This window comes from Natator depressus, chromosome 1 (assembly GCF_965152275.1).
Source record: "Natator depressus isolate rNatDep1 chromosome 1, rNatDep2.hap1, whole genome shotgun sequence".
Lineage (NCBI taxonomy): Eukaryota > Metazoa > Chordata > Testudines > Cheloniidae > Natator > Natator depressus.
In genome coordinates this window covers 276,865,965-276,892,543 of record NC_134234.1, presented here as the reverse complement: position 1 = coordinate 276,892,543, position 26,579 = coordinate 276,865,965, and the positions used below count along the sequence as shown (strand labels likewise).

Sequence of the window (26,579 nt, the reverse complement as noted above, 5' to 3'; positions counted from 1 at the left end):
TTTGTTGTCCTTAACACTGCTGGCCATAGATTTCACCTTGTGTTCCTTGGCTTCCCTTATCAGTTTTCTAGAGTTCTGATTTATACATATTACGATCAACTTCCCCTTTCTTTCATTTGTTATATATTATTTTTATAGCTATCTTCACTTCCTCTCTAAATCAGCTTGATTTTTAGCCAATGCAACTTTCTTCCTCAATTGTGGGATTGTGTATTTCGGGGCATCTAGTAAGGTGTTCTTAAATTATTCCCAATGATCATTCACATTTTTTCTGATTTAAATTCTTCATCTCAATTGATTTGGCTCATAATGTGTCTTCAGCTTTGTGAAATTGGCCCTTTTAAAGCACCACTTATATATCACTGGTCTGGACTTCATTCTGTTTGCACATTGTATATGTGATCAGGTTATGATCAGTTGTACCTAAATTACCATTAGTTGTGGTCAGTTCCTCTATCTATCAAGATAAGGTCTAATGAGGTCTAATATAAAATTCTCCTTTGTTGGATGCAACACTTGAGGTAGGAAATTGTCATCTATAATATTTAGACATTTCAATGATGTTTTAGTACTGACAGCATGAGACCTCCAGCATATGTCACTCAAATTGAAGTCCCCCATGATCACACAGCTTTTTTCCCCTTACGTAATCTAGACAGGTATGTGGAGCTGGTTATCTTGTTCCCCGGTGTGATTTGGTGGTCTATACCAGACACCAACTAATACCTTATCTTGTGTTTTATCTGTTATGACCTTGATTCATAAGTATTCAAGATCATTTTATCCCAATTCATCACTAAGTATGTCTACACTGCAATTAAACACCCATGGCTGGCCCTTGTCCGCTAACTTGGGCTCGCGAGGCTCGGGCTGTGGGTCTGTTTAATTGGGATGTAGACGTACGGGCTCAGGCTGGAGCTTGGGCTCTGGGACTCTCCCACCTCGCGGGGCCAAGAGCCCAGGCTCCAGCCCAAGCCTGAACACCTACATCACAATGTAAAAAACCCCTTAGCCTGAGTCAGCTGACACAGACCAGCTGCGGGTGTTTAATTGCAGCGTAAACATACCAGTGACTTGGAAACAGTTTAGTGCCATGTCTAACATAGAGTTAAGTTCAGTGAAAAGGTTAGACACGTTTGTAATATGAATGGTATGGTGTTTCTGAAAAAGGAGATGAGAATACACCTGAGCAATGGAAAAATGGCATGACGTGTCACCAACACACATCGGACTCCCTTTTCTAGCAAAGTTTAACTTGCTGCTTCTTACTTGTTAAACTCAGTGGTGGTGATACTTTAAGAAACCATAGAGGGATAAGCCAAGATTTTTTAAAAAGCAACTAGTGATTTGGGGCACTTCAATTTTCGGGTTCTCATCTTCTGCTCCATGCAAGGAGTGCTCAGCACTTCCTAAAAATCAGACCCCTGGAGATGTCTTGAGTTGGGCACCCCAAAATGGAATCACCTGAAATAACTACCTGCTTTTGTAAACCTTGACTTTACATATTTACACTAGCTGAGGAACTGGATCCAAATGGTGTAGGTGGCACCACTTTAATCTTGTAATTAACTATGACTAATCCTGCTTCTTACTGCAAAGCTGTGAGTATAATGGGGTGGTTTTATATTTCTATATGCATGCATAGTACTCTCTATTAAAGATCAACATCACATTTTGAGGAAAAGAACTTTGTGGAGTTTGACAGATTTTTAATTTACCTTTCAAATTATTTTGGGGGCTCACAGTGTTCACAAATCTGGTTGGTTTATGAAGCATTTCTTCCTTTAATTTGTAGCTGTGGATTTTTGCCAAGAGAGGTTTGGTTTTACAAAAACGCTTCAGATATCTTTGCTCAGTCTGTGTTCTGTGTTAGGTACAGTATTGGGAAGAAAAAAATCCCTCAAAAGCTAGGCTGACATTAATCCAGTGCCCTAATAAAGTAAATGAACAACATTTTTAATTGAATTTTTCTCTTGCCTTCTCAGCTACTTGTTTTACGGACTCTTTATATTTATTTGCCCTCTTCAAGCTTTGTTCCATTTTCTACTCTTCTCCTCACCTGCTCCCCCCTCCCCCCCCCCCAGACACATACACATACTGGATTTTTCTCTGTTCCTTCATTTTTTGGGGGGAGGGATAGCTCAGTGGTTTGAGCATTGGCCTGCTAAACCCAGGGTTGTGAGTTCATTCCTTGAGGGGGCCATTTAGGGATCTGGGATAAAAAAAAGGGGATCAGTCCTGCTTTGAGCAGGGGGTGGACTAGATGACCTCCTGAGGTCCCTTCCCACCCTGATATTCTATGATTTCCATCCCCTAAACAGAATGTGAACCCAGTGATATTCAGATGAAGTTTTGACCCCCGTGTGTGTGTACTGAAAATAAGTACAGCAAGCAGTCCTATTCCTAACAATGGTATCATGATGATACTTGCATAGCACCTTTCAACCAGCTATCTCACGTAGCTGAAGTTGCATAACTTAGATCGATTCCCCTCCCCTCCCAGTGTAGACCATGCCTGTGTGTCTCTGGCTCACACATACACACACACTCTGTCTTTCACACTCACCTCCCAACACATACTTGTGGTGTTGTTGTTATTTCTTGATACTACTTTCAAAGGGTATTATTTTGGTTTTTTTGACTGATCTGTGCATTTCATAATTTTTATTTCTCTCTTATGCTTAAATTTAATCACTGGGTAGTGAGATCTAAAATGCCTAACCTGTCCTGGCTAGCGTAATTATCCCTATGGTAACTTTTTAAAAATATATATTATATCTAGGTTTTTGGTTTCTACTGGTGGCCCACGTCCACACATTACCTTGATATGGTGCACATAACAAAATTCATTCCACACACATGGAAAAAATTAGAGGAAACACTGCTTATGACTTATAATGGGGCCAGAGACAATGGCATTCTTACTATTTTATTTTTATATTGCTGGGTAGTCAATGCTTAATTTCTGCCGGACCTTGCTGGCATGAGCCTCGGTGCCTCTAGGCTTGGCAGTTCTTAGCCCTGGCTCTCTGGGCTCCTGGCCATCAGCTGCTACTCTCTGGCTGACCAGCCTGTGCTTAATTTGTGCCAGAGCTTGCTGGAGCTAAGCCCTGGCACCTCTTTCATTACAAATTAAGCACTGTGGCTACTATTGTTTCCATTTTGGAAGGTAGTCCAGAGCAGTGCTTCTCAAGCTATCGGATGTGGGGGACTGGCAATTTTTTTTTCCAGTGTGCGCGCAGACCGGCAGCCGATGGCTCGTGGAGCAGCACCGGTCCGCGGACCACCACTTTGAGTAGCATTGATCCAGAGACCTCTGCACCCCAGGGAGAAAAGAATGCAAGAGGTGTAAATATACCAGCTATTTAAACAAAAGTACTGCATAATTTTTATGGTGCAATATATGGGTAGCAATTATAGTATCTTTCATTTCTAGGCTAGTTCAAAGAACTCAGACGTTCACTGCACCTGAGTTAATCTGTATTTATATGTATACAGCTTGTGAGTTATTACTTAAAAAATATACACACACTCTGTGAAGTAGGGAAAATTATAGCATACATTTCCCAAAACTTTATAAAGAGAGTTGACAAAGGAAATATAAAAGAATCTGCTAATGAATCTTTTGTGTGTGCAAAAGCTAATTAAATATTGTAGTTGACTGCAATTTAAATCATTACACTGCAAGTAAGAGTAGAAGTTACAAAGAAAAGGTAAAAGCTTAATCATCTAATTCTTAAATGTTTTCTTTCCATAGTATTTTTATTGTTTTATATTTTCCTCCATTATTCTCTATTTCAAAAATTAATAAGGTTTGAAATCTCTTTTCAATATGCACCCCCATGTGAAGATTCTTGCACTAATTATTGCTTTCCTTATCTACAGCAGCTCTTCTAGCAACAAGCTGTCTCTACATGAACCATATGTAAAAATTTGTTGGGGGGGGGGGGGCGGGAATCAAGATTACCTCTCTTAGAACAAACTCAGTGGTTTATTTCAGTTGGAATAATCCAAGAAATACCATATAGAATATAAAACGTAAAAGGAACTTATTTAATTTTTATAACAACATTATTTTGAAACAGCTCAACATTTAAATTCAGTGGGTGAAATCGTGGTCCCATCGAAATCAATGGGAATTTTGTGATTGACTTCCGTGGGGTCAAGATTTGACTGATAGTGGGTGTTAGGGGAATATGTGTAGAGATTTCATGGAATATATAGATGTTTTAACACATAAATAAAATTCTCATATGGATTGCATTGTCTTTGTTATCAATATGAATAACATTGCCTATTCACCAGTTTCTTGTGCCTCCCAGGTAGCCTTTTTCTATTTATGTACTTGCTCAGCGCTTCCAGTAGCGAGCACTAATGCATCTCTGTAACATAAGTAATATAAAGAGGGTGTTTTAAAAATAAATCTATGCACAAAATAAACATATCAAAGAACGAATGCTACTTAGTTCAGGTGAGCAAGTACCTGACTTTTTCCACTGAATGCGTTCAATTAAGTGAGCTGTAGCTCACGAAAGCTTGTGCTCTAATAAATTTGTTAGTCTCTAAGGTACCACAAGTCCTCCTTTTCTGTTTGCGGGTACAGACTAACACGGCTGCTACTCTGATGCCTGACTTGACAGTCTATACTTGTGGGCCAGGATAAAAACGGTTTCAGCAGACTAAATAATATATGCTGAGTGCAGGCTTGGGAGTCTGAATCTTCATGAATTTCGTACTGCATGTTCATTTCTCAAAGTCTAAAACAAACCACGATGGCCAGTTACACCAAATCTACATATGGGCAATGATTAGTAATTAAATGGTTCATTTTTCTTATTCAATAGGAACACAAAAAAGAAGTTATTCAAATAATTCTAAACAACATTTCTAACGTTCAACTCTCTCTCTCTGAAGACCTAAATCTCTCATCCAGATTCTCATTATCTCTCCCATCTTTGTCAGTGCAGCTTCCTCCTTACTGATATGCCCAACACATGCATTGCTGTGCCCTCCTCCGAACAGTCCATACAAAACCACCAGAAAAGATCTTATCTTCTCTTCCTCATTCTGACCGCATCTTTTCTGTGAATCTCTTCTCCACCACATCAAGTTCAAGAGTCTTGTGAAAGCCATTGTGACACTACACAACTCTGCCCTACTCCTGTTCTTGTCTCTCCTTGAATAACCCTCCTCTTTCCATTCTGTCAACAATTTCAGCTTCATAAAAATAGGGGGGAAAGAGACATATTTTAAAGGTTGGTGAGGTTATATTTTTTTAATGCACCAACTTCTGTTGGTGAGAGACACGTTTTTGAGCTTCTTCGGAGCTCTGTGTAGCTTAAAAGTTTGTTTCAGCGACAGAATTTGTTCCAATAAAAGATATTATCTCACCCACCTTGTCTCTCTAATATCCTGGGACCAAGACGGCTACAACAACACTGCATACATATTTTCAAGTTTGATAATGTGTGTATAAAATTCACTGGTTAAATCTAACTGCACTTTGAAGTGTTTTAAGAAACTTTGGTAGAAGGTGTAAACTTTAAAGTTGCTCTTTTGCATGATTGTTTCATTAGTGAGAGGTGATCTCTTTTGGTTAAACTAGCTTCAAATGATTGAAAAAGGACATCATTTTATGGAGATATCTTTCAAAATTTTGTAGCGGAGATGAACAGTCTTTCTAGACCTCTCCTTTTTCTGTATAAAAACAAGCAAATTTCAGTTGTCAGAGAAAGAAAAGGAGTACTTGTGGCACCTTAGAGACTAACAAATTTATTTGAGCATAAGCTTTCGTGAGCTAGAGCTCACTTCAGCTCATGAAAGCTTATGCTCAAATATATTTGTTAGTCTCTAAGGTGCCACAAGTACTCCTTTTCTTTTTGCAGATACAGACTAACACGGCTGCTACTCTGAAAGTTGTCAGAGAGTTCATCTAGTTTGCACATTTTTTCATGTTAGTAGCATACTGCATCCATTAAACTTCGATAAAAGATTAAAAATGGCAAGATGTGATCACTTTTAGAGGGGATTTTTTGGTGATTTTTTTTCACATTGTCTCTGAATTTAAATGAAAAGTCAACCCAGCTGTCCCACTTTGTTGTTTAAGTGTCCTAGCTGTGGCTGCTTGGAAAGTGCCTGTGTGCAGGCAACAGTTTTTCTGTAGAACATCCCTTCAAATAAATGGAGTGTCAGTTTGTGGCAGGTACTTTTCATGTGCCCTTAGAAAAGTGCATTCAGTCGGTGTGTCTGCTTCATCATTAACTGTGAAGTGGTTGACATCATTGACATTTACATTTTGAGATTAAAAACTTAAAAACTGAAACTTCAGCATTAACACCACAATCAGATGAATGAGGAAGTTCATACTTTTTTCCCTTGGTGCTATTGTGTCAAAGATTGCAGGCTAGGCAAGATGACAGACAATTGTTTTACTTTGCAAAGGTTATCTTCACAAGCAGAAAGGCTAGCAGCCTCGTCACTATAAAAGAAAAGCTGAGATTTTGGAAGACCAACAATCAACATAAGGAATCCCTAAATCTGCACATTTCCATTGTCATTGGTTACATTAATAACTTTGCAATGTGAAATAATGTATTGCTAATATAGATTGTCACATCAAGAATAAATGGCATATAAAATAATGCTTTAGTATTGTCGCGATTTCCAAGGATTCAAGATGTGAGTTAATTTCTCTTTAAGAAGATAAAGGAGTGGACTTGGACAGACGATCAGAAAATGATCCAGTAATCTTTATTTACATTATGTTATAGTTTCTGTGTGTGGCCTGTCTTTCTTGATTACCATGGAATATGAAGGAAAACTGCTTGAAATTAACTGCTGTGAATAATCCTCATATTATTTCAAATGGGCCCTCTGGGTGAGAGACAATAGCCTATCACATCTCATGACTGCCAAATATGGCTCCCATCCAGCAAGTTGCTGAGCATTCGCAACACCCACTGGTGTTAATGGGAGCTGAGGGAGTTCAGAACCTTGTAGAAAGCACTCTGAGGGCTTGTCTATATGTTCATCTCCTGGGATCCCGCCAGCTTGCTTCTGAGTGAGAATTGTTTGATTGTTTTAACTATTTGTTGGGAAACTCCTTTGCATTTTGTATCGATCGTACTTTATAAAATAATACAAGAGTGTTAAACTTTTGACACATCACAGGACCTTGGGCCAGATCATGTTCTCAAGTAATAGTCTCCCCAGCCATATATCTCACACTTCTACATAGATGGGTAAGAACCAGTTAACTTCAGGGCACTATCTCCCCTTCCTAAAATCCTACAGAAGGTTGTCCATGGAGTTGGGATCTGCAAAGGAGAGAGGAGAGGGGTAAGGCAGGCTTAAGAGCAGGAAGAGGATAACCCTATATTGGGCAGAGTTCAGGTCAGCTGACACATGCTGTCTATACTCACTCCCAGGCAGCACAGAGCTTACATGGTGAGGATTCCCATTAAAGGTATCCTTGTATTCCTGACTCTCTTAACAGTCCAGGAGGAATCATTTTCAATTGACTCACCATGTGTTCCTTTGGTCCTAAAGCATCTCCAGGTGGCTTATCTTATTACTTTAAACTACCACAGCTTGCTGTAAAACAATCTCTTCCTTCTCTTTTGGAAGCCCTTCTGCCTATTGATTCCCAGTTATAGAAGGTCTGGTGTGGTAAACTATTTTTAACCTGCAATGGAATCCAGTGACACACTGAGTCACTTTAGGGAATAGATGAAAATTAGTTATGTTAGGGTTAAATTCTCCAGAAGTATTTTTTTATGCGAAACTCCCTTTGACTTTCTTGGATAAGCAAACAAGTGGATAAACCTTGGGCTGAAAGGAGTTAGATGACACCTCCTTTCAGGATAAGTTTATAATTTTCCAGAGATGGAAGCATTGGGTGCATCACTGGTAAAACTTGAGGACCACTGGGGAGAGCTTGTTGGATCCAGAGTTTTTTCACCAGGGGTCCTCCCAATTGAGTGCCCTCTCACTCTTTTGACAGGATGAGTCCTTTAATACCAGTGCTATTATTAGCTTTCTATCTAGATGCTGATGTGGATCTCACAATAATTAACTGATTTTTATCTTCACAACACCCCTGCGAGGTAGGCAGTGCTATCCCCATCTGCGGAGCCGAGGCACAGGATACAGTAAGTGACTTGCACAGGAAGTTTGTGGCTAAGCTGGGAATTTAATCCAGATTTCTTGAGTCTCAGTCTTGTGTTTTGTCTTAGTCTCTATCCTTCCTACCACTGTGCCTTATCCATTAGACCATCCTTCCTCTGAACCCTTGTATTTTCCCAGGCCCATCCACAGAACTCCTAGAGCAGAGGTGGGCAAACTACGGCCCGCAGGCCACATCTGGCCTGTGGGACCGTCCTGCCCGGCCCTGAGCTCCCGGCCAGGGAGGCTAGCCCCCGGCCCCTCCCCTGCTGTTCCCCCTCCCCCGCAGGCTGAGCACATCATGCCGCCAGCGCTCTGTCCCGTCGCTCTTGCCAGGTAGCCCGGCGGCTTGGCTGGCTCCGGCATGGTAAGGGGGCAGGGAGCGGGGGGTCCCAGGGCAGCGGTCAGGGAGCAGGGGGTGGTTGGATGGGTCAGGGGTTCGGGGGGGGCAGTCAGGGAGCAGTGGGGGTTGGGGGTTCTTGGGGGGCAGTCAGGGGATGAAGAATAGGGGAGGTTTGTTAGGCTTGGGAGTCCCAGGAGGCCTGTCAGGGGTCGGGGGTGTGGATAGGGGTTGGTTCAGTCAGGGGACAGGGAGAAGGGGGATTGGATAGGGGGTGGGATCCCGGGGGGAAGTTAGGGGCGGGGGGGCCCAGGAGGGGGTGGTCAGGGGACAAGGAGTGGGGGTGTTGGATGGGTCAGGGATTCTGAGTGGGGCAGTCAGGGGGCAGGTAGGGAGAGGGGGCCAGGCTGTTTGGGGAGTCACAGCCTTCCCTACCCGGCCCTCCATATAGTTTGCAACCCTGATGTGGCCCTCGGGCCAAAAAGTTTGCCCACCCCTGTCCTAGAGGACTTCTTCCCTGTTGGGGAGCTACGGAGGAGAATGCCGTGGACATGTAGACCTCTCCCTTCATGTCTATGGCCCGTTCTCTCCTGCCATGTTCTCTTTTGCCTTGTTGAGAGGAGAAGACCCTGTTACTCTTAATAACGAGTACAAAATCTAGCCTTTGGTAATTTGTACTCTACACAGAACCTGTGCTGCCGCATTGTTCCCTCGAATTTTTGACAGGCTGTGTGTGCAAAAAATTTCTTCTGTGCAAATTGTGCTTCTGTGCAAATTTTTGTGCACGCGGTGTTTCGCCACGTGTGCAGGTTAGGATCTGTGTACACGCCCACAGCTTAGAGGGAACAGTGGCAGCCAGGCTTTTTCTTACCGTGGGCATCATTTACAAATGTAACATTTGCTGTTCTGCAGTTATTGTCATGCTGCAAAATCTGCTATCCTAAATGCAGTTATTGCAGGTACTGAAACTGTGTTTCCAGGGGTGCCCACAATATGCAAGCCCAGACATGGGTGGAAGGCTCAGTTATTGTTGCTGCTTAATATATATCAAGCCTTTCATTTTTTTTTAAATAGGTAACTATTGAGGTGGCTTTCAAGAGACATACTCTCCCCAGTGTCAATAGTGTATCATTTTAACACATGCTGTATCTTTAATTGGAAGAACAAATCCTGATACTGTACCGGAATGTTTTTCAAATTGTTCTCCTGTTCCTCATTTCAGAATACAGAACAGCCCTGTAGCAAATGCAATAAAATTCAGAGAGCTGAGAGCAGAGCACCCCTTTTCTCATAGCAATATCTTTAAACCTGATTTCTCCTTGGCCATACTCTGTTCACTGGTTCATATTTTGTTGAACTTGATCTCCTTTGGTCCCAGTTTTGGAAAATGCTGGAATTTTGGAAAATTCATTATCGTCGATAGAAACTGTGATCCTCATTCAACAAAGCAATTAAGCATGTGGTTAAGTCCAATTGAAATTAATATTTTGCTGAAACGGGGCCTTGGGACACTCAGCACCTTGCTAGATATGCCCTCAATATACTTAATTGATTCCAAAACAAAGTAAAGAGTATTAATGCACTAATTACTGCATTACACATGAATGCTGTAATTAATACCATTGTTAATAAATACAGATTCCAAATGATACAGAAGTGTATTTTCTGAACCTTTTGGCCTGTAAACAAAGAAATGAGTAGAACAGCAATGGGAAAAGAACATCTAAAACGGGTTTTGATAGTATAGGTACTACTACTTTTCAGCTATCTAAATCCTATCATTCCTGGGGAGTTTGGTACACACCTCTCTAAAATGTAGCCATGATATCAATTCATTTCATTTACTGTTATCAGAATTACCTTGTCATGTTACAAGACCATTTGATGTTAGCCCACATTGAAGACTATGTGATAATCAGAGTGTTGCATTAGAAAACATCATTTTCAATTACAGTTGGGTACATCACTTTCACTACGTCAGTTATGAGTTGTCTTTCGTTAATGCTTCATGCATTGTAAAGCTATAACTAAAAGTGTAATTATCACATTAAATCAGCTTCTTACAGAGGTGATTTCATACTAGACCAACCTTCCAAAATTCTACTCAGTTATCTGCCTGGAGGAGGTGAATAATAGTTTTGATGGGCAGATAAAATGTCGTCATACCATTGTCAGAATGAGCATGTGGGGTTTTTGCTTAAGGTAGTATATTTTTCACAGTGACTTCATAAAATGCATGTATTTATAAAGGTTTTCCTTTGCAAAGGAAAGTTAAATTGCTGCTGCCACAAAATATCATTCTGTGTTACTTTAACAGAAAGGTCTGTATCTCTGAAGTGAATGGTTGAGAAAGCTGCCCACCATGTGGCTTGGGAGTTTATGAATAGAGACTATAATTTTTTAGTACTGGTGCAAGTTCCTTGTTTTTCATTTGTAAAAAGTGCAAAAACAATAATAATATTTTAATGTCAATATTTAATGTTGTCATCTTGCCGCTCATCCATTTATAACAGAAACCACCTTCCATAGAGATTAAGCTCATTTTGTGAAATTTTCCATGTAACAAAATATATTTTTATTTAATGCCTTCTGACTGCTAAGTTTTTACTTGAAGCAGGTATTTTATAAATGCATTCACCGTGTTTTCCTAGATATCAATCAGAGTTTTAAGAAGTTTAATTTGGCCTCTCTTCCTTTAGAGCTTAGTAGGAATTCTTCAATTTTAATACTGAGGATGAACCTGCAAACACCGTGGAAGATAAATGTGCTAATGAGAAAATATTCTGGAATGCTTCAGTTCTATTTGCAATATTTTATTTATTTATTTATTTTCACTTCCTGCATTGACTGTTAAGTAAGAGAGGGTAGCTTAATGACTTACAACATTAGAATAATGTGCCGTGGTAATTAAAAAGGTACGTGAACATTTTGCATAAGATTGTAGGCTTTCTAATTACAGCCTGAGAAAACCCACCTGGTGAGCAAGCTTGATTATTATAGTTAATTTTATTTTACTCTTTTATGTATTTTATGTAGTAATTTTTTTCTTTAAAAAAATCACTAATGCTCAGATTCTGCCGTGGGTTGTAAGCCCCATTGAAGTAATTGTTTTAGTCACAGCTCCCTGATTGTCAGGGCAGATCCAGGCTACAGTGAACTCTGGTGTAGGTTTGAACAGCATGGGGGCTGCTCTAATTTATGCCAGCTGGCTATGGTGCCTAAGGAAACATGCACCAACTCAATATAGCTGAAGTGCAGTGTGCTCCAGTTCCTATGCTGGAAACAAGTACAGGGGCATGGTGCAGCAGACAGCTATGCTGGTTTTATGCCTACTGAGAGCTCCTCCCATGCCAGGAAAATTCTCATTTTAGTCAAATCTAATTGCTTTCCAGTCTTCTGTGCTGCTCATGTGTCTCAAAGGACCATATTCTTCGTAGCTTTCTTGTCCTACTGTGGAAACACTTATGGTCATGAATGATATCATGCAGCAGCAACTTATGTTCCTACAAACTCTGTAAATTTAAAATAAAATTTGTGGCCCTAGGGATAGCATAATTAAAGTAAAAGGATAAGTGAAAAAGGGAAGGTAGGATTGTAAGAAAAACAAACTAGAGAGGAAGCAAAGACAAAAGGAAAACAATGAGGAAAAAATAAGTGTGACACTGTGGACTTTACCATTACCAAATCCTCCCTTCTCAATTCTGTCTAATCCCCCTATTTAAAGTATCCCATATAGGGTTCTGCATAAGAGGCATATGCACAGTTGTGCATATCTGCACAGATTGACGGGGAGAAGAACAAAAACACTGGCCCTGCATCTACACCACAACAGACTCCATGCTGAAACAGTTCCACTACTCAAACTTCCCTTTCCCGTTCCACCCCTAAGTAGCTGCCAGATTCTCAACAGTTGGGAAATAGATTTTTTCCCTAATCACATTGCATAATGCTGCACAATGGGAATATTGGGAATAACATATAGAGATAGGAAGATGAATGAAGAAGTCAGAAAAATTACTGGACAAGGTACCCTCTCACAAATTATCAACAAAGGAAGACATCAGTGGCTGGGACATGTGTTGAGAACGGAAAAAGAATGCTTACCAAATACCGCCCTTGAATGGAAGCCAGAAAACCCAAGAAGAAAGGCCGCAAATAACATGGAAACTATCAGTTCTGAACAACATCAAGCACCTCAACATGAAATGGGAAGATTTAGAGAGAAGGGCAGTTGACAGGCAAGGATGGCAAATGTGGGTAGCCCAATGTGCAGCAAAGCACGGGATGGACTAAGGTCTAAGTCACCATGGTATTAATGAGCTTCTGTGAAGGAAAAGGATGTAGTGAAAGTGGTATCTTGAAAGTGTTCACTGGTATCCCTGTTTTTTAAGCCTAGATTTGGCACTGATTCCGTGTGTTGTACCTTTGCTGGACTTTACCCTGACTAGCCGCAGCGGTAGTACAGGAACGTTTTATAACTGGTGCCTGGGTTGATATATTACAGAACCCATGGAGGTAGAACCCATAGTAGTGGCCTTAAATGTTCTTTTATTATTTGGCTGTTTTCATCATCTCTGAGTCTCATGTGAGCTTTTTCCAAACTTGTAGCCTGTGACCCAGGACTAAGGAGATAAAACATCTTAGAAATATAAAAGACAGAAAAAGAAATTGTGAGAAAAATTAGTTTCAAGCTTCCATTGATAGATTTTGATATAGCAAAATAAAATCTTTGCCCGTTATGCCTAGACAATGCAGTGATGCTAGGCTGTTGTAATAGGAGTGCAGCCCAAAGCACAGCAGAAAGGAAAGCATACCATGTTCCAAGAGTCAGGTGGTGACGAGTCTGCACTAAGGAAAGATCTCTCCTCCAGAGTTTCCTATTTTACTGTAACTTGGGGGGCAGAATCAGCACCAGCATCTGGTATGGATGGCAGAGCTGGCGAGAAAAAAATGTGTTTCCTGAAAAATATTGAGGTTTCAAAATGTTTTGCCATTCCAACATGGGGCAAAAATAAACTCTTTCACAACATTTTGTGAAAAAGTCAGAGAAAGAAAGACATCCACCTCAAAATAGCCAGTAGCCTGGTGATCAGGGCACTCCTCTGGGATGTGAAGGGCCCAAGCTGAAGTCCCTGATTCAAATCAGATACAACCAGTACATAAACATGGGTCTCCTACATTCTCTGTGAGTGACCTACCCACTGGGCTACTGACTATTCTGGGTTGGGGTAGTCTGTCACTCTCTCTGAATGAAATTTGTGTTGAAACCAACATATTTCTATTAAACACCTTGCTTTTGACAAAATAGCATTTTTGATGGGAATAAAAATCATTTTTTTCAACCAGCTCTTCCAGAGAGAGGCCAGGTGATGGAGGAAGTAGAACTCTAGAGATGTGGGTTCAATTCCTGGCTTTCCCACAGGCTTCCTGGATGACCTTGGATAAATCCTTTAATCCCTCAGTGCCTCTCTTCCCCACGTGTAAAAGGAGGGCAATAACACTTCCTTTCTCCCACCCATTGTGTGTTTTGTCTGTAAGCTGTTCAGTGTACAGTGTACCCCTAACATGAGGGAACCCTACACTTGGTTAGGGCATCTGGGCACTACTTATTAATTATTGCACTGTATTGTATTAATTTAATTTAAAATTATTTATTTTACTAGATGATTGCTTACCTACATAAATATTGAAATGTTCACAACTCAACGTTTCAGAAGATAGAGTAGAGAATTTAACTTAATGAACACATAGAAGGGAATACAAAGTTGCAAACAAAGCTTAAAAACACAACGGGCCCAATCCTATCTTCCTTAATCATGGAAAACTCTGATTTACGTCTGTGGGAGTCTTGCCAGAGTAGGATTGGGACCTATTTGTGTTAATTAGAAGTGCAAAAATGGTGTGAAAGGAGTGGTGATAAAACACAGCTGTGGGAATGAATAAGCTGTTTCCTTCCCCCATGAACAGAAATACAAACAGCCATAATATGACTGCAACATGCTGCCCTGATTGCTGTGTTGCCATGTTTGCTTTGTAACACTTCATCAATATGCAGTATGTCACAATGCAGTGTCATCACATATTAACTCACTACAACATAAGTATGTCAACACAATGCCAGGAATGAATGGCTCCATTCAACACAATATATCCTCTCCCTCTTTCTCCATCCTCCCTTCTGGCTGCCAGAGAGGAAGAGAAAGAGACCCCAGCAGCTCCTTATCTCAGATTTGCGGTTTGGGGTGGTGCCCAAACCTCTGATCTGTTTTCATTAGGGACCACTAATCAGACTGGTGGAGTCAGTAAGAACCATGTACAAACAGATGCTACAGATGAGGCACATGAGCTACAAGCAAAGTATCTCTGACTTAAGACATAGGAGAGATGGGGCTACAGGGCACCATTTAAAGTGGGGGACTATGCTAGGCAGAGAGATGAGTCCTGCCCCCAGAGGTTGTGATACAGAGGTGGGGGTAGCATCCTGCCCCTGTGGGTGAAAAGTCCTGGTTTGGGGGTGGGGGGATTGGACAACAATCCTATCCCGTATTCACCCCACAGTGACTCCTGTCCCAGAACTGGTCTGCTTCTCCACTCTGGCCCGTTGACTTTCCACATCATGCAGGCAGCGCCCTCCTCCCATGATTCCCGACCCCCCACCACTGAGTCTCCTGCCCCAAGCTGGGCTAAGGTGAGCCAAAAAGGTGTTGGGCCATTGTTCAGATGACCGCCCACCCCTCCCACTCCATAGCATATGCAGGACAGTATTGCCAACCCTAAGAGTTAGCAAATCATGAGTCAGAATAATTAGAATTCATGAGAATGGGCTAAAAATAATGAAATTTAACAACAACAACAACATTTTTGGTCTGGTTTTTGAATTCCCCAATCTCTGCTGGTATGTGTGTGAGACAATTACAGGTTGAAAATTCAATTTTAAACGCCAACAAAATGTGCGCACAAGCCCTGGACTCCCCAAATCATCCCCACTGGCAATCTCCCACAGCTGCCCCATCATCAGCCAACCCAAGAAGGGCTTCCAGGGGGCTCCTCTGACCATTAACTCCCCCTCACTGGGCTGTGGTGGAGGAGGAGAGGGCGCTACTGCTGAGCATGGAGTGGGGGCCAGCTCTGCTGTACTGGACCTGCTCTTGGACCCAGCCCTCTAAGAACGCACAGAGGTGTCTGGTGCTCAGGTGCTGGAGGCAGCTGTCTGCAGTGGTCAAAGATGGAAATTGCAAGGAGTTCTGGCAACTTTCCTGAGCTGGCTGTATTTCGTCACAAGAAACCCTCAAAGTCTATAAAATCACAGTAGTGTCACAAAGTTGACCCCCCCAGTGTAGGATGACCTTGTAAAACAATGTTCTCTCGTCGTTCAGTGTGAAAATGTATGCTGATTGCACATGTAAATTCATTTAATTAATTTCTAACTGATGTTTGTGTGCCCTAGAAGTTACAATGGGTATCACAGAACACTTCAAAAAATATTAAATACATTCTATTCCCAAACTTAATTATTGTTGTACATCCCATTTATAATAGGATATTTGGAAACCAAGAAAATCCTTAAGAATATGTTGCAGTAATTGTTACTTGACAAAAATAATTATTGTGAATGATCATTCACTTGAGATAATTCATTGCTTCAGTGTCAGCTGGGAGATCAAACACTTACGCACTACACTTTTTTTGCCTTGATCATGCAATCAGTGTCTCACTTGCTAACAGCCTGTATGTGGTCTCACTGAAGGACAGGCTGGATAGAACAGATTCATAGACCTTTCTATATCATTCTCCTTTCTCCTCACTTCCTCACCCCTCTTCCCCATGAAAGAAATTGTTTTTAGCCATTCCAAATAGCGTTCATGCTCCATAGGCTTTTTCTCTGCATAAGTGCCTAACTCTCCAAGGAAGATAGTTGTAGTATCCATATCCATGACTTTTATCCATATCCATGACTGTTACTATGAGAATTCTTATATTTTGGATTGTTTGGCTGGTGTTTGTTCATTTTCTTTATGCACATTGATACAGCTGCAGCAGTGTTATATAACTCAAAGTGTTAATAAAAAAAGCATACATATGCCTAGAAATGAAACATAAAGACTGGGAGATAGCTCAGTGCAGCAGCTAAGAGACATGACATATTGATATTCCCCCTGTTGAGAGGCCATGAAAACATTCAAAGTATACAGTAAAACTTTATAGTTTTAGATCATTGTCTGAGTATCAGTAATCAAATGTATTTTACCTCTTTAATCAGTCTAGACTGTTCCACAAAAAACATTGTGTTTAAATTAGAACTAGACTGTAAAATTCATTGCATTTTCTATCATGACTTTTAATAATTTATTGATCATGTGTGTCTATGACATTATGAGGCAGTAATAAAACATTACATTGTGAAGTATTATTCATTAGGTTAAATAGTTCGTCATTGGCTCGGGTATCTTTCTTCAGTGTACTCTGATGTGCGCCAGGACCCAGCAGCTTGAGATATGGAATTAGCACATTGTTTCTCGGGGAATGCCCTTGAATGTGCTTGAGTAGCTGTCTTTTGCAAGACGTGAGCTGCATTGCTGAAGGAAAGAGTGGAAATTTTATTTCTGGCACCATATATTAATCCTGGGTGGCTGTGTCTACTTTTATATCTCAGGAAAGCTCTTCAGAAATGTCAGGATCACTGTTCAGTGATTAACGAACAGCCAGTGCTGGACGAGTGTTGCAGCTGGGGAATCAGTGCTAGGTCACTTTACAGCACACTTGTGTAGAGCTCCAGAAAGGGACTATATTGGGTACCAGGTAAGAATCCAATCCTCACTTCTAATGCTCTGAAGATATTGCTAAGAAAATGATAAGCAGAGCTAAGGCCTCTCCATTGCTACCACATGAAAAATCCCCTCATGTAAATTTTTAAGAGAGACTTTTATAATGGGTGGATTTTCTGAAATGTATTTAAGATTTAAATAGCGGCATGATTGACAAATCTCACTGATCATAAAAAGCTACCAGAGATCAACCTTGATGTGACCAGCCAAGAGAGACAGCCAGCATGACTTTTTATTAATGTCACATGCCAAGGAACATTGTGTCACTTGCTAAGATGGATGGAACAAAATGTTTCCATTTGGCATAATGCTAAGAAACGGAGAAAATTGCAATCAATCAAATGCAGCAACCTTAGTAAATCAGGAGAAAAAATAACACTAGCAACATACTGTGTAACTGTCTCCTATTAACACTCAGTTATTTTATGTACAGAAATGTAAGATTTAAGTCTTTTTTTTATTTTCAGACTTTTAATCAAAATTTGTATTGTGAGAATTAAATGTGTGTGGACCTACTGCTTGAAGGAATTGTTCTGTACTTCCCTCATCATTTAAAGCTGAAAATGTCTGTGCCTGCCTATAGTGTACAGTACATTAATGAATTTATTTATGATAATCATGTCAGCCACAGAAAACTGGAAAAATATTACTCTTTGAATTAGGCAATATCAGACAACAGGCTGCAAATTGTGATGAGCGCTGGCCTATGTCCACATGTACCTTTTTGTGTGCAAGGTAAATCCAAATGCTACCAATACATGTGAGAAGTAAGGATATACAGCAAAGTGCAGACCTTGGATATTTTTATTGTAATGATATGGGTTTTTTAATATTAAAAAAGTCGTATACTATGCAGGATCGTAGAGATACATTTGTGTGTGCAGGTATGTACAATATCTAACGATGATGCTAAGTATAAATTACATCTTTAGCAGGAGATCTTTCATTAAACATAGGAACATCACTATTAGTGAGTGTTTACATACATGTATGCATACGCTTTCCCATAAATTCTTTATGTATTGTGCTCTCTGTGTGTGTTTGTGTGTTATGTTGTCATAGGTAAAGCTTAATAGATGTTCCCTTCCTGTTAAAGAACATACTCTTGGCATTAAGTAAGGCCTCGTCTACATGGGGAGTTATTCAAAAACAGCTATTCCTGATTAACTCCCCATGTAGACACTCCTATTCCCGAATAAGCATGGTTTTATTCCAAATTAACTTAATCAATTTTGGAAGTGAATTAAGCTAATTCATAGTAAACTAATTTGGAATAAGAGCATCCACACACAGAGTTAATTTGGAATAGCTATCCTGCTTGAAATTAACACCCAAATTTCATCTGAATTAATTTCTTAATGTAGACAAGTCTAACTGTAAATAAAACATCATTCTTTGCCTGCAAGCTTCATCTCATTTTGTTTCTCTTTTTACTTTACTATAAAAACAAACATGTTTAGCTTTCTTACCTTTATTTTTCTTCATGAAGAAAACAAACTCTCTGCCATCCTGGGTGAAAATTGCTGCTGAAAGCCACGGAGGGATCAACACAGTCAAAGAGCAAAAATTTTTATAACAAAGAGAAGCTGTTGTCATTGCTGCATATTGTAGTAGTGCTGCAGCTACAGTTGTGGCATCTTTAACTTAGATTTTGCTTTGGAAACCCTAAATCAGGAGAAGTGAACATCTCTTCGTTTAGCTATTCTAGATAAAAAGGGGCAAACTAGAAGCAATGAGGCCAAAAGTTAAGGGGTTATTTGAAGACTAAAGCCCCAAAGAGATGATGAAACACAAAGTCTCTGGAGCAAGAAGCACATTTTCACTAAAAGAGATTATGACCCTCCTTCTGGGTCGGTTACACTGAGATAAATCTGGAGTGGCCTATTGAATCAACTGGTGTTAACTCCTAAATTTTTCTTTGATGAAAATGGGAGCGGCACCTGACCCTATACTAATCCTTGTTATAAAACTTTGCATACTCATTTTTAAAGTTCCATTCAAAGGATATAAATTTTACAAAATGTCATTGATATGCCGTAGACTCTGTCGGATAACATTAAATTAATTGGGCTAAATTCTATTCTCATTTACGTCAGTCGAAATATGCAGCAGCTCTGTTGAAGTCAGTGGAGTTACTCCAGGTTTATATTCATCCAGCTGAGAGCAGAATTTGGCCTGATAATTTTAGATGAAAAAATGTAAAACCTCATTCTGTAAAATGCATTATTTAGTATTGACTCCACCATAATCTTATTTGGCTAAATTAACTAAAGGAAACAATCAATCAGTGTTTCATTTCCTTTTAAATATCTATGTCCATCTTAGTTAAACTAGTTTCATAAGCACTGACATTGTTTAGTTCTTTGTTAATTAAACAATGTTTCAGTCATTTGCAGTCTTTATTTTTATTGACCCCATCATGTGTGCCATTTTTCATTTGCTTAATATCTGGCAAAAGCCTGTTGCTGAATTTCCTATTCCCCACCAATTCATAATTGCCCCCCCCAAAAATCAAAGTGTTTCAAACACATTTCTACTAATTTCCATCACTAGGTTGCTCAAAAAGCCGGAAGCACCGATCCTAGTGAGTGTCACGTCCTGGTCACCTACTAGGACTGCTGTGAGGAGAATCCAAGCTGCGGTTGCTCAGGATCCCCATGGTGTTTAAAGCCTGAAGTCCAGACATTGTCCTAGTACCAAATATCAGAGTCATTAGACACTCAGGGCACAGATTTTCTGTCAGTGTCTAACCTGCCATCCAGCTGCCTAGCTGTGCCTTTGCGCACAGTGCTGACCTTTCAGGCTCCCTGGCACTTAACAGACCCCGCTCCCAGAACTCCAACCAAAAGGTCTGAAGCGTCTGATTTACAGTTCAAGTCTCTCAGGAGTCCACAGCAGTTGTGGAGCAGTTAACACACTCACACACACGGGCGCGGACACACACACACTTTGCACAATCCAACACCTTTAAACTGAATCATATAAAGCACAGGGGAGTACGTATCCTGCAAAACAAACATCTCAGATGGCAGTATTCCTCATTTTCTCACATCCCTTCCCTTGTGTATCCTTGAGGAAATATCTGTGTCCAGGAAGGCATGTAGGCAAGGTGTTCCTTGTTCATGCAGGCTGTTGCATGCTAATCGGTCTTTCTCCCACATTGGTGAGGGTACTCAGCTTCTGTGACCTTACTGTCTCCTGCCCCATGCTTCCTCCTTCTGTTTGCCACCCCACCTTGTTCCCCTGGGTTTCACTGTGCAACCCACCTAGCTTTCTTCTTTCTGTCTTTTGGGTGACTTTCCACTGTGCTTGTCTTTGTCCCTCCCTTTGGAGGAGTTAAGCTAAAACTGGTTTTCTAAGGATGCAGTTCACCCACTGTTCAGGTGTTTGCACCTGAATAGAGTCATTGAGTCCCACCCCATTGTTTCTCCGGGGGACTACAGCATATAATGAGTATCCGTTATGGTATATCATCTGAAGGAATTTATCTGTCACTAAACTGGTCAGCATCCTAAGATTTATCTTTAAATAAAAACCAATCTGTATTGGTTTATGAACTCATTTACATATTTAATTGATGAAAATGTTGAGAATAAAATGTAGCTGTGTTTCAATATTCAACCCATGAAGTATGCCATAAACTACTGTAAAAAAACAAAACACCCCACTTGTTAATGGTGAAGCGTAGAAATGGACAGAAGACTGAGTAGCAAATAGAAAAACGCACCACTATGTTGATGCACGGGGCACTTAATAACAGGCCGGAGAATTAGATTCTGAAATTTCATTACAATGAATTATTAATTTTGAAAGCCAGAAGATTTTTTTAATCCCTTTTGTAAGGATGAAGAATAATTTGTTGGCTTGTGCAGGGTTAAATTGCATTTGGAGAGCTTGGATTTAATGTGTCTGCCAAGCAGTGACCAGACAATTTAAGTGCATTTAGGCAATCAAGGATGAACCCCTACTCATGGCTGAGCTTGTTTTTGTGTTCACCGTAAGTGACACAGCAGCCATGCCTCACAACATGACATTCTGTCTGCAGGCAGTGTTTTACCTGGTGTGGTAATAGGAGCCAGTAACATCTGTGCAAAGTTTTCCCACCTGGAAGTCACTTATACATATGACACAGAGATGAAAGAAAAATAATTAGAACTGGTTAATATGTAAAGGAGGCAGAACTACTTAGGAGAAAGGAATATGGAATATGAGCAATAAGAATTTGACTCTTGTGGTTTTTATGCCTGCTATGCTAAAGCCAAAATGAGTAAAGATCTCTCTTTAGGAGACCGTGTATGAAAACCTTTTTGTGTTGGTGATGGAGGAGGAGGAAAAATGAACACCCATGTTAAGGTGTAATTGGACTCTACAAATTTTAATGCGGCATCTGGAGAACAGATTAATGTAAACTTCTGCAGGTATAATTACTGAAGATAATTGCAATGCAGCATGGGTCGGGGGAGAGGGGAGGGAGGATTTTAAAAATTGCCAAGCAAATAAAACCGCAAGCATCAAAAAGACACAAAGTTTGTGATAAATGGTTCATTTAGGCATACAGTGCTGTGTGGGCAAAATTGGACTGCAATCATAGCCGTTTCAAAAAATGAAAACATTAAGAGAAAAGGAAATTGGACAGAAATGGCATGGAAATTACAGCCTTTGATCCGTTTTTGAAGAACCTTTTATGAGGCATCATCATGAGTGGGCAGCAAATTCTTTCCAATCTCCTCTTAAAGCACTTGTGAAAGCCTGGAGACCATGAGACAGAAATAAATGTTTAAGTACAGATTGTGGTGGCATATCTCTCTGACCGTTTTTTTAGCTTTTATAAACAGTATAAAATTGCACTACATATTTAAATTGTTTTCAGATTTTGATATGGAAAGGAGACCATATTTTTGTTTCACACCATTGACCTACTCACCAATGTTCTGTTAATAATCAAGAGCTACTGAATGAAAAACAGTGGATATTACTGTTCCTGAGGTGTTAGAACTGCAGGTAGTATTTGCAGGTTTACTGACTGAAGGCTGATTTGAGTTGGGTTGATTGTTTTTCTCTAGCCAAGACAAATCTTCCGTCTTTATTCTTCTTAATCAAGTAAAGTTTTGAATCTTCTGGTTTATCCTGCTATCTCAAATGAATGATGATGTCCTTTGAAATGTACAATAAAATAACTAAATGTAGAACATGTTTGGAGTAAGAAAGTAAATTGCTAACATGAATAAAATACTGTAATTGCCAAGGCCTGCACAGTCCAGCTCTGTATTAGGTACAATTAGATTAAGCTCTGAGGCTATAAAACAATGATGATCAGAGGCTTGTTCAATCCAGTATTAAAATATCTGTAATTCTGCTGTAACACATTAATGCATGGATGTACTCTTTGGTGTTCTTTATTAAGTACCAGTAATTAATGGGTTCAACATACACTGAGCTAGCTGACCCATTTTGTAAAATCAGAGTAATTAGCTTTCAGGTAATTGGTCAGATTAGTTACTGTACATATAATGATTGCAGATTGTTGTCCATGAAAGGGAAAATGTTACATCCTGATTTCAAGGAGCAGGGATGCTGTCATATAAAAGGAATAAGCACATTATTTTACGTTTCAGTAAACAACAGCTGGATTCTTCTGAGACTGCTGCTTAAATCAGATTCAGGCTGCCTGAAGCAAAATCTCTGTTTATTTTCTTATTTTATTTGACTTGACTGGGTTCTGTTTTCATTAACATTTCTATTTGACCTTTTGAATTAGAGAACCTTTCTATTCTACGAAGATGTTGCTATAAAAAAAGGTGCCAGTTTGCTTTAGATCTGTGAAATTTGGGATCTATGGCTTTTTGTAGCATTATTAATGTGAAATAGAGGCCAGATATTTCAACCAAAGCTAGAAGGGGAAACAATATAAATTCATTAAAAATATTTTTTGGACTGAAAGTGACATACAACAGAATGTCTGTCTGTCTGGGTTTTGTTATTGTTTTATTGCATAGATGGTGGAGATAGATTTGTAACTTACACTGATGTTGCTGATATTGTTATTATTAATAATAATCTATATATTTTCCAAAGGTTGCTATTCACTTTACAAGCAAATAAAAGATGCAGTCTCTGCCGTGAAGTGTTTATAATCTAAAATTAGACAAAGCACAAGGGAGACAACACATAGTGGTGCCTGGGGCAAAGGACGAGGAGAACAAGAACTATGTGATGAGAGCATATTGTTGTGCTTCTTAAAGATTCCACATTTGAAGGCTTACATTTTCTTCTCATTTTATATACAGCAAGAGCTAACAACATCAGTAATGGGACTAGCCTGAAGAGACAGGGGTTGATATGAGGGAATTGAGCATTTTGAGAGGGGAGGTAGAAGAGATCTTTTGCAGGAGTAAAAGGAGAGGGAAGAAGAAAAGATGGACACAGTGAAAGGTAAGGATGAGAGAGAAGGAAGACAAGAGGGGTGCATAGATGGAGGCAGAAGGTAGATCAGAATGATGAGATGCATGGTGGGCATGTGAGTGTGAAGCTGGTGAGCAGAGGCAGTAGCTAAAGGCCTCATCCAATGCCCATTGAAATCAATGGGAATCTTCCTGTTTATTTCAACAAGTGTTGGTTCAGCTTATAAATCCTGAAGGTGGCAGGATGTTAGAAACAAGAGATACCACAGTCAAGACAGAGTTCACTCCTTAAAGTTCAGCTGATGCCCGGGGCCTTTTGGGTTTGAGGCTTCCCTCCTCTACCTCCTGCTGCTGTTGGTGGCTGGTGGCTGCTGCTGTTGGGACACCTGGAGCTGGGGGCCCTGTAAGAGGCAGCGTTAGGAATAACCATCCACAGAGGTGTATGCTGTGTTGATGTAGCCGTATTGGTCCCAGGATATTAGAGACACAAGGTGGGTGAGGAAATATCTTTTATTGAACCAACTTCTGCTAGTGAGAGAGACAAGCTTTGGAGCTTGCACAAAGCTCTTCTTCGAGTTCTGTAAACTCACAAGCTTCTCTTTCTCACCAACAGAAGTTGGTCCAATAAAAAATATTACCTCATCCATCCACAGGGTCTATTTTAATACATCTCTTCAAAACACACTGAAGTGGTGCAGAATGAACTCTGGGCTAAAATAATATTGTAAATTCTCAAGTTCTCACAGGAAAAGCTAAAAGCAAAGCTTTGATTTAAAACTTAAATTATAGTATTTTTTTATACCGAGCCACTGAACTATAAAGAAACTTAAATGGTCTTTATCAATTTAGCACAAGGTTTGCCGGTGGGTCTGCTTTGCAAGAAATTATACTGTATGCACAATATATCATGAAGCCCTGAGCTGGTAGTTTAATTCAGTCTTCCCTGCCTTTCTTTACTTTTTTGGCATCCACATGCTTTTTTCTTCATTTTAAGACTATTCCATCATCTAGTTGTGTGATAATGTGTGGTATACATGCCAATGTTACTTAGCCAAGAAACTAAATGTAACTTCATCCAACCTCAAATGCTAATCTTCAAAATCATTTAAATTTCATCATTGAGAGCTCTTTCCATGTTTAGGAGCATTGCTGGCCTGTTTGTTTCCTGGTGGGAGGATAAGTAATTGGGACTTGGCTGTCTTCTGTAATACTTCCCATATTGGTCCATGTGGTGTTGTTGGAGAATGCTACAATGCATATTTATTTATTTTGATTTATAAAATGCACCAATAAACATAGGAACTATAGAAATCCTCTGCAAAAAATTCTGAAAACTTTACACTGTCTCATTCCCAAATGCTCCAAAATAAAGACGAGTTTTATAGTATGTCCAAACAATTGGTAAAGCAGACCTCTGGCAAACCAAGGCAGGGAAATGCATTCCAGAGTGTAGGGGTATTCATGGAAAACACGTAAGAACATAAGAGTGGCCCTACTGGATCAGACCAAAGGTCCAGCTAGCTCAGTATCCTGTCTTCCAACAGTGGCCACTGCCAGGTGCCCCAGAGGGAATGAACAGAACAGGTAATCATCAGGTGATCCATCAGCTGTCTCCCATTCCCAGCTTCTGGCAAACAGAGGCAGGGACACCATTCCTGCACATTCTGGCTAATAGCCATTGATGGAACTATCCTCCATGAACTTATCTAGTTTTTTTTAACCCTGTTATGGTCTTGGCCTTCACAACATCCTCTGACAAGGAGTTCCACAGGTTGACTGTGCATTGTGTGAAGAAATACTTCCTTTTATTTGTTTTAAACCTGCTGCCTATTAATTTCATTTGGTGACCCCTAGTTCTTGTGTTATGAGAAGTAGTAAACAACACTTCCTTATCTACTTTCTCTACACCAGTCATGATTTTATAGACCTCAATCATATCTGTGTCTCTTTTCCAAACTGAAAAGTCCCAGTCTTATTAATCTCTCCTCATACGGAAGCCGTTCCGTACCCCTAATAATTTTTGTTGCCCTTTTCTGAACCTTTTCCAATTCCAATATATCTCTTTTGAGATGGGGTGACCACATGTGCACACAGTATTCAAGATGTGGGAGTTCCATGGATTTATATAGAGGCAACATGATATGATATTTTCTGTCCTATTATCTATCCCTTTCTTAATTATTCCCAGCATTCTGTTCACTTTCTTGAGTGGTAACAGCTCATTTAGACCCCAACATTTTATATGTATAGTTGGGATAATGTTTTCCAAGGTATGTTACTTTACATTTGGCAACATTGAATTTCATCTGCCATTCTGTTGCCCAGTCACCCAGTTTTGAGAGATCCTTTTGTAGCTCTTCGCAGTCTTCCTGGGTCTTAACTATCTTTAGTAATTTTGTATCATCTGCAAATTTTGCCACCTCACTGTTTACCCCTTTTTCCAGATCATTAATGAATATGTTGAATAGGACTGGTCCCAGAACAGACCCCTGGGGGACACCACTCTTTACCTCTCTCCATTCTGAAAACTGACCATTTATACCTACCCTTTGTTTCCTATCTTTTAAGCAGTTACCAATCCATGAGAGGACCTTCTCTCTTATCCCATGGCAGCTTACTTTGTGTAAGAGCCTTTGGTGAGGGACCTTGTCAAAGGCTTTCTGAAAATCTAAGTATACTACATCCACTGGATCCCCTTGGTCCACATGCTTGTTGACCCCCCTCAACACCTTACCAATACCCCTTTCGTGTAGATCCAGAGAGCTCCTGCTTGAGCACAACTGTACAGAAGTTTGGCAGCAGTATAAGAGAGGGGGGTCAGGTATAACACATTCCCCCCCCCGTTAGAAT

The 26,579-nt window shown here is 40.1% G+C and overlaps 1 protein-coding gene across 7 annotated transcripts in view; it reads left to right on the top strand.

Moving 5' to 3' along the window:
- The window catches only part of SYT1 (synaptotagmin 1), a 490,694-nt gene that overhangs the window by 238,582 nt on the left and 225,533 nt on the right, over positions 1 to 26,579 (top strand). The window lies entirely within an intron of this gene.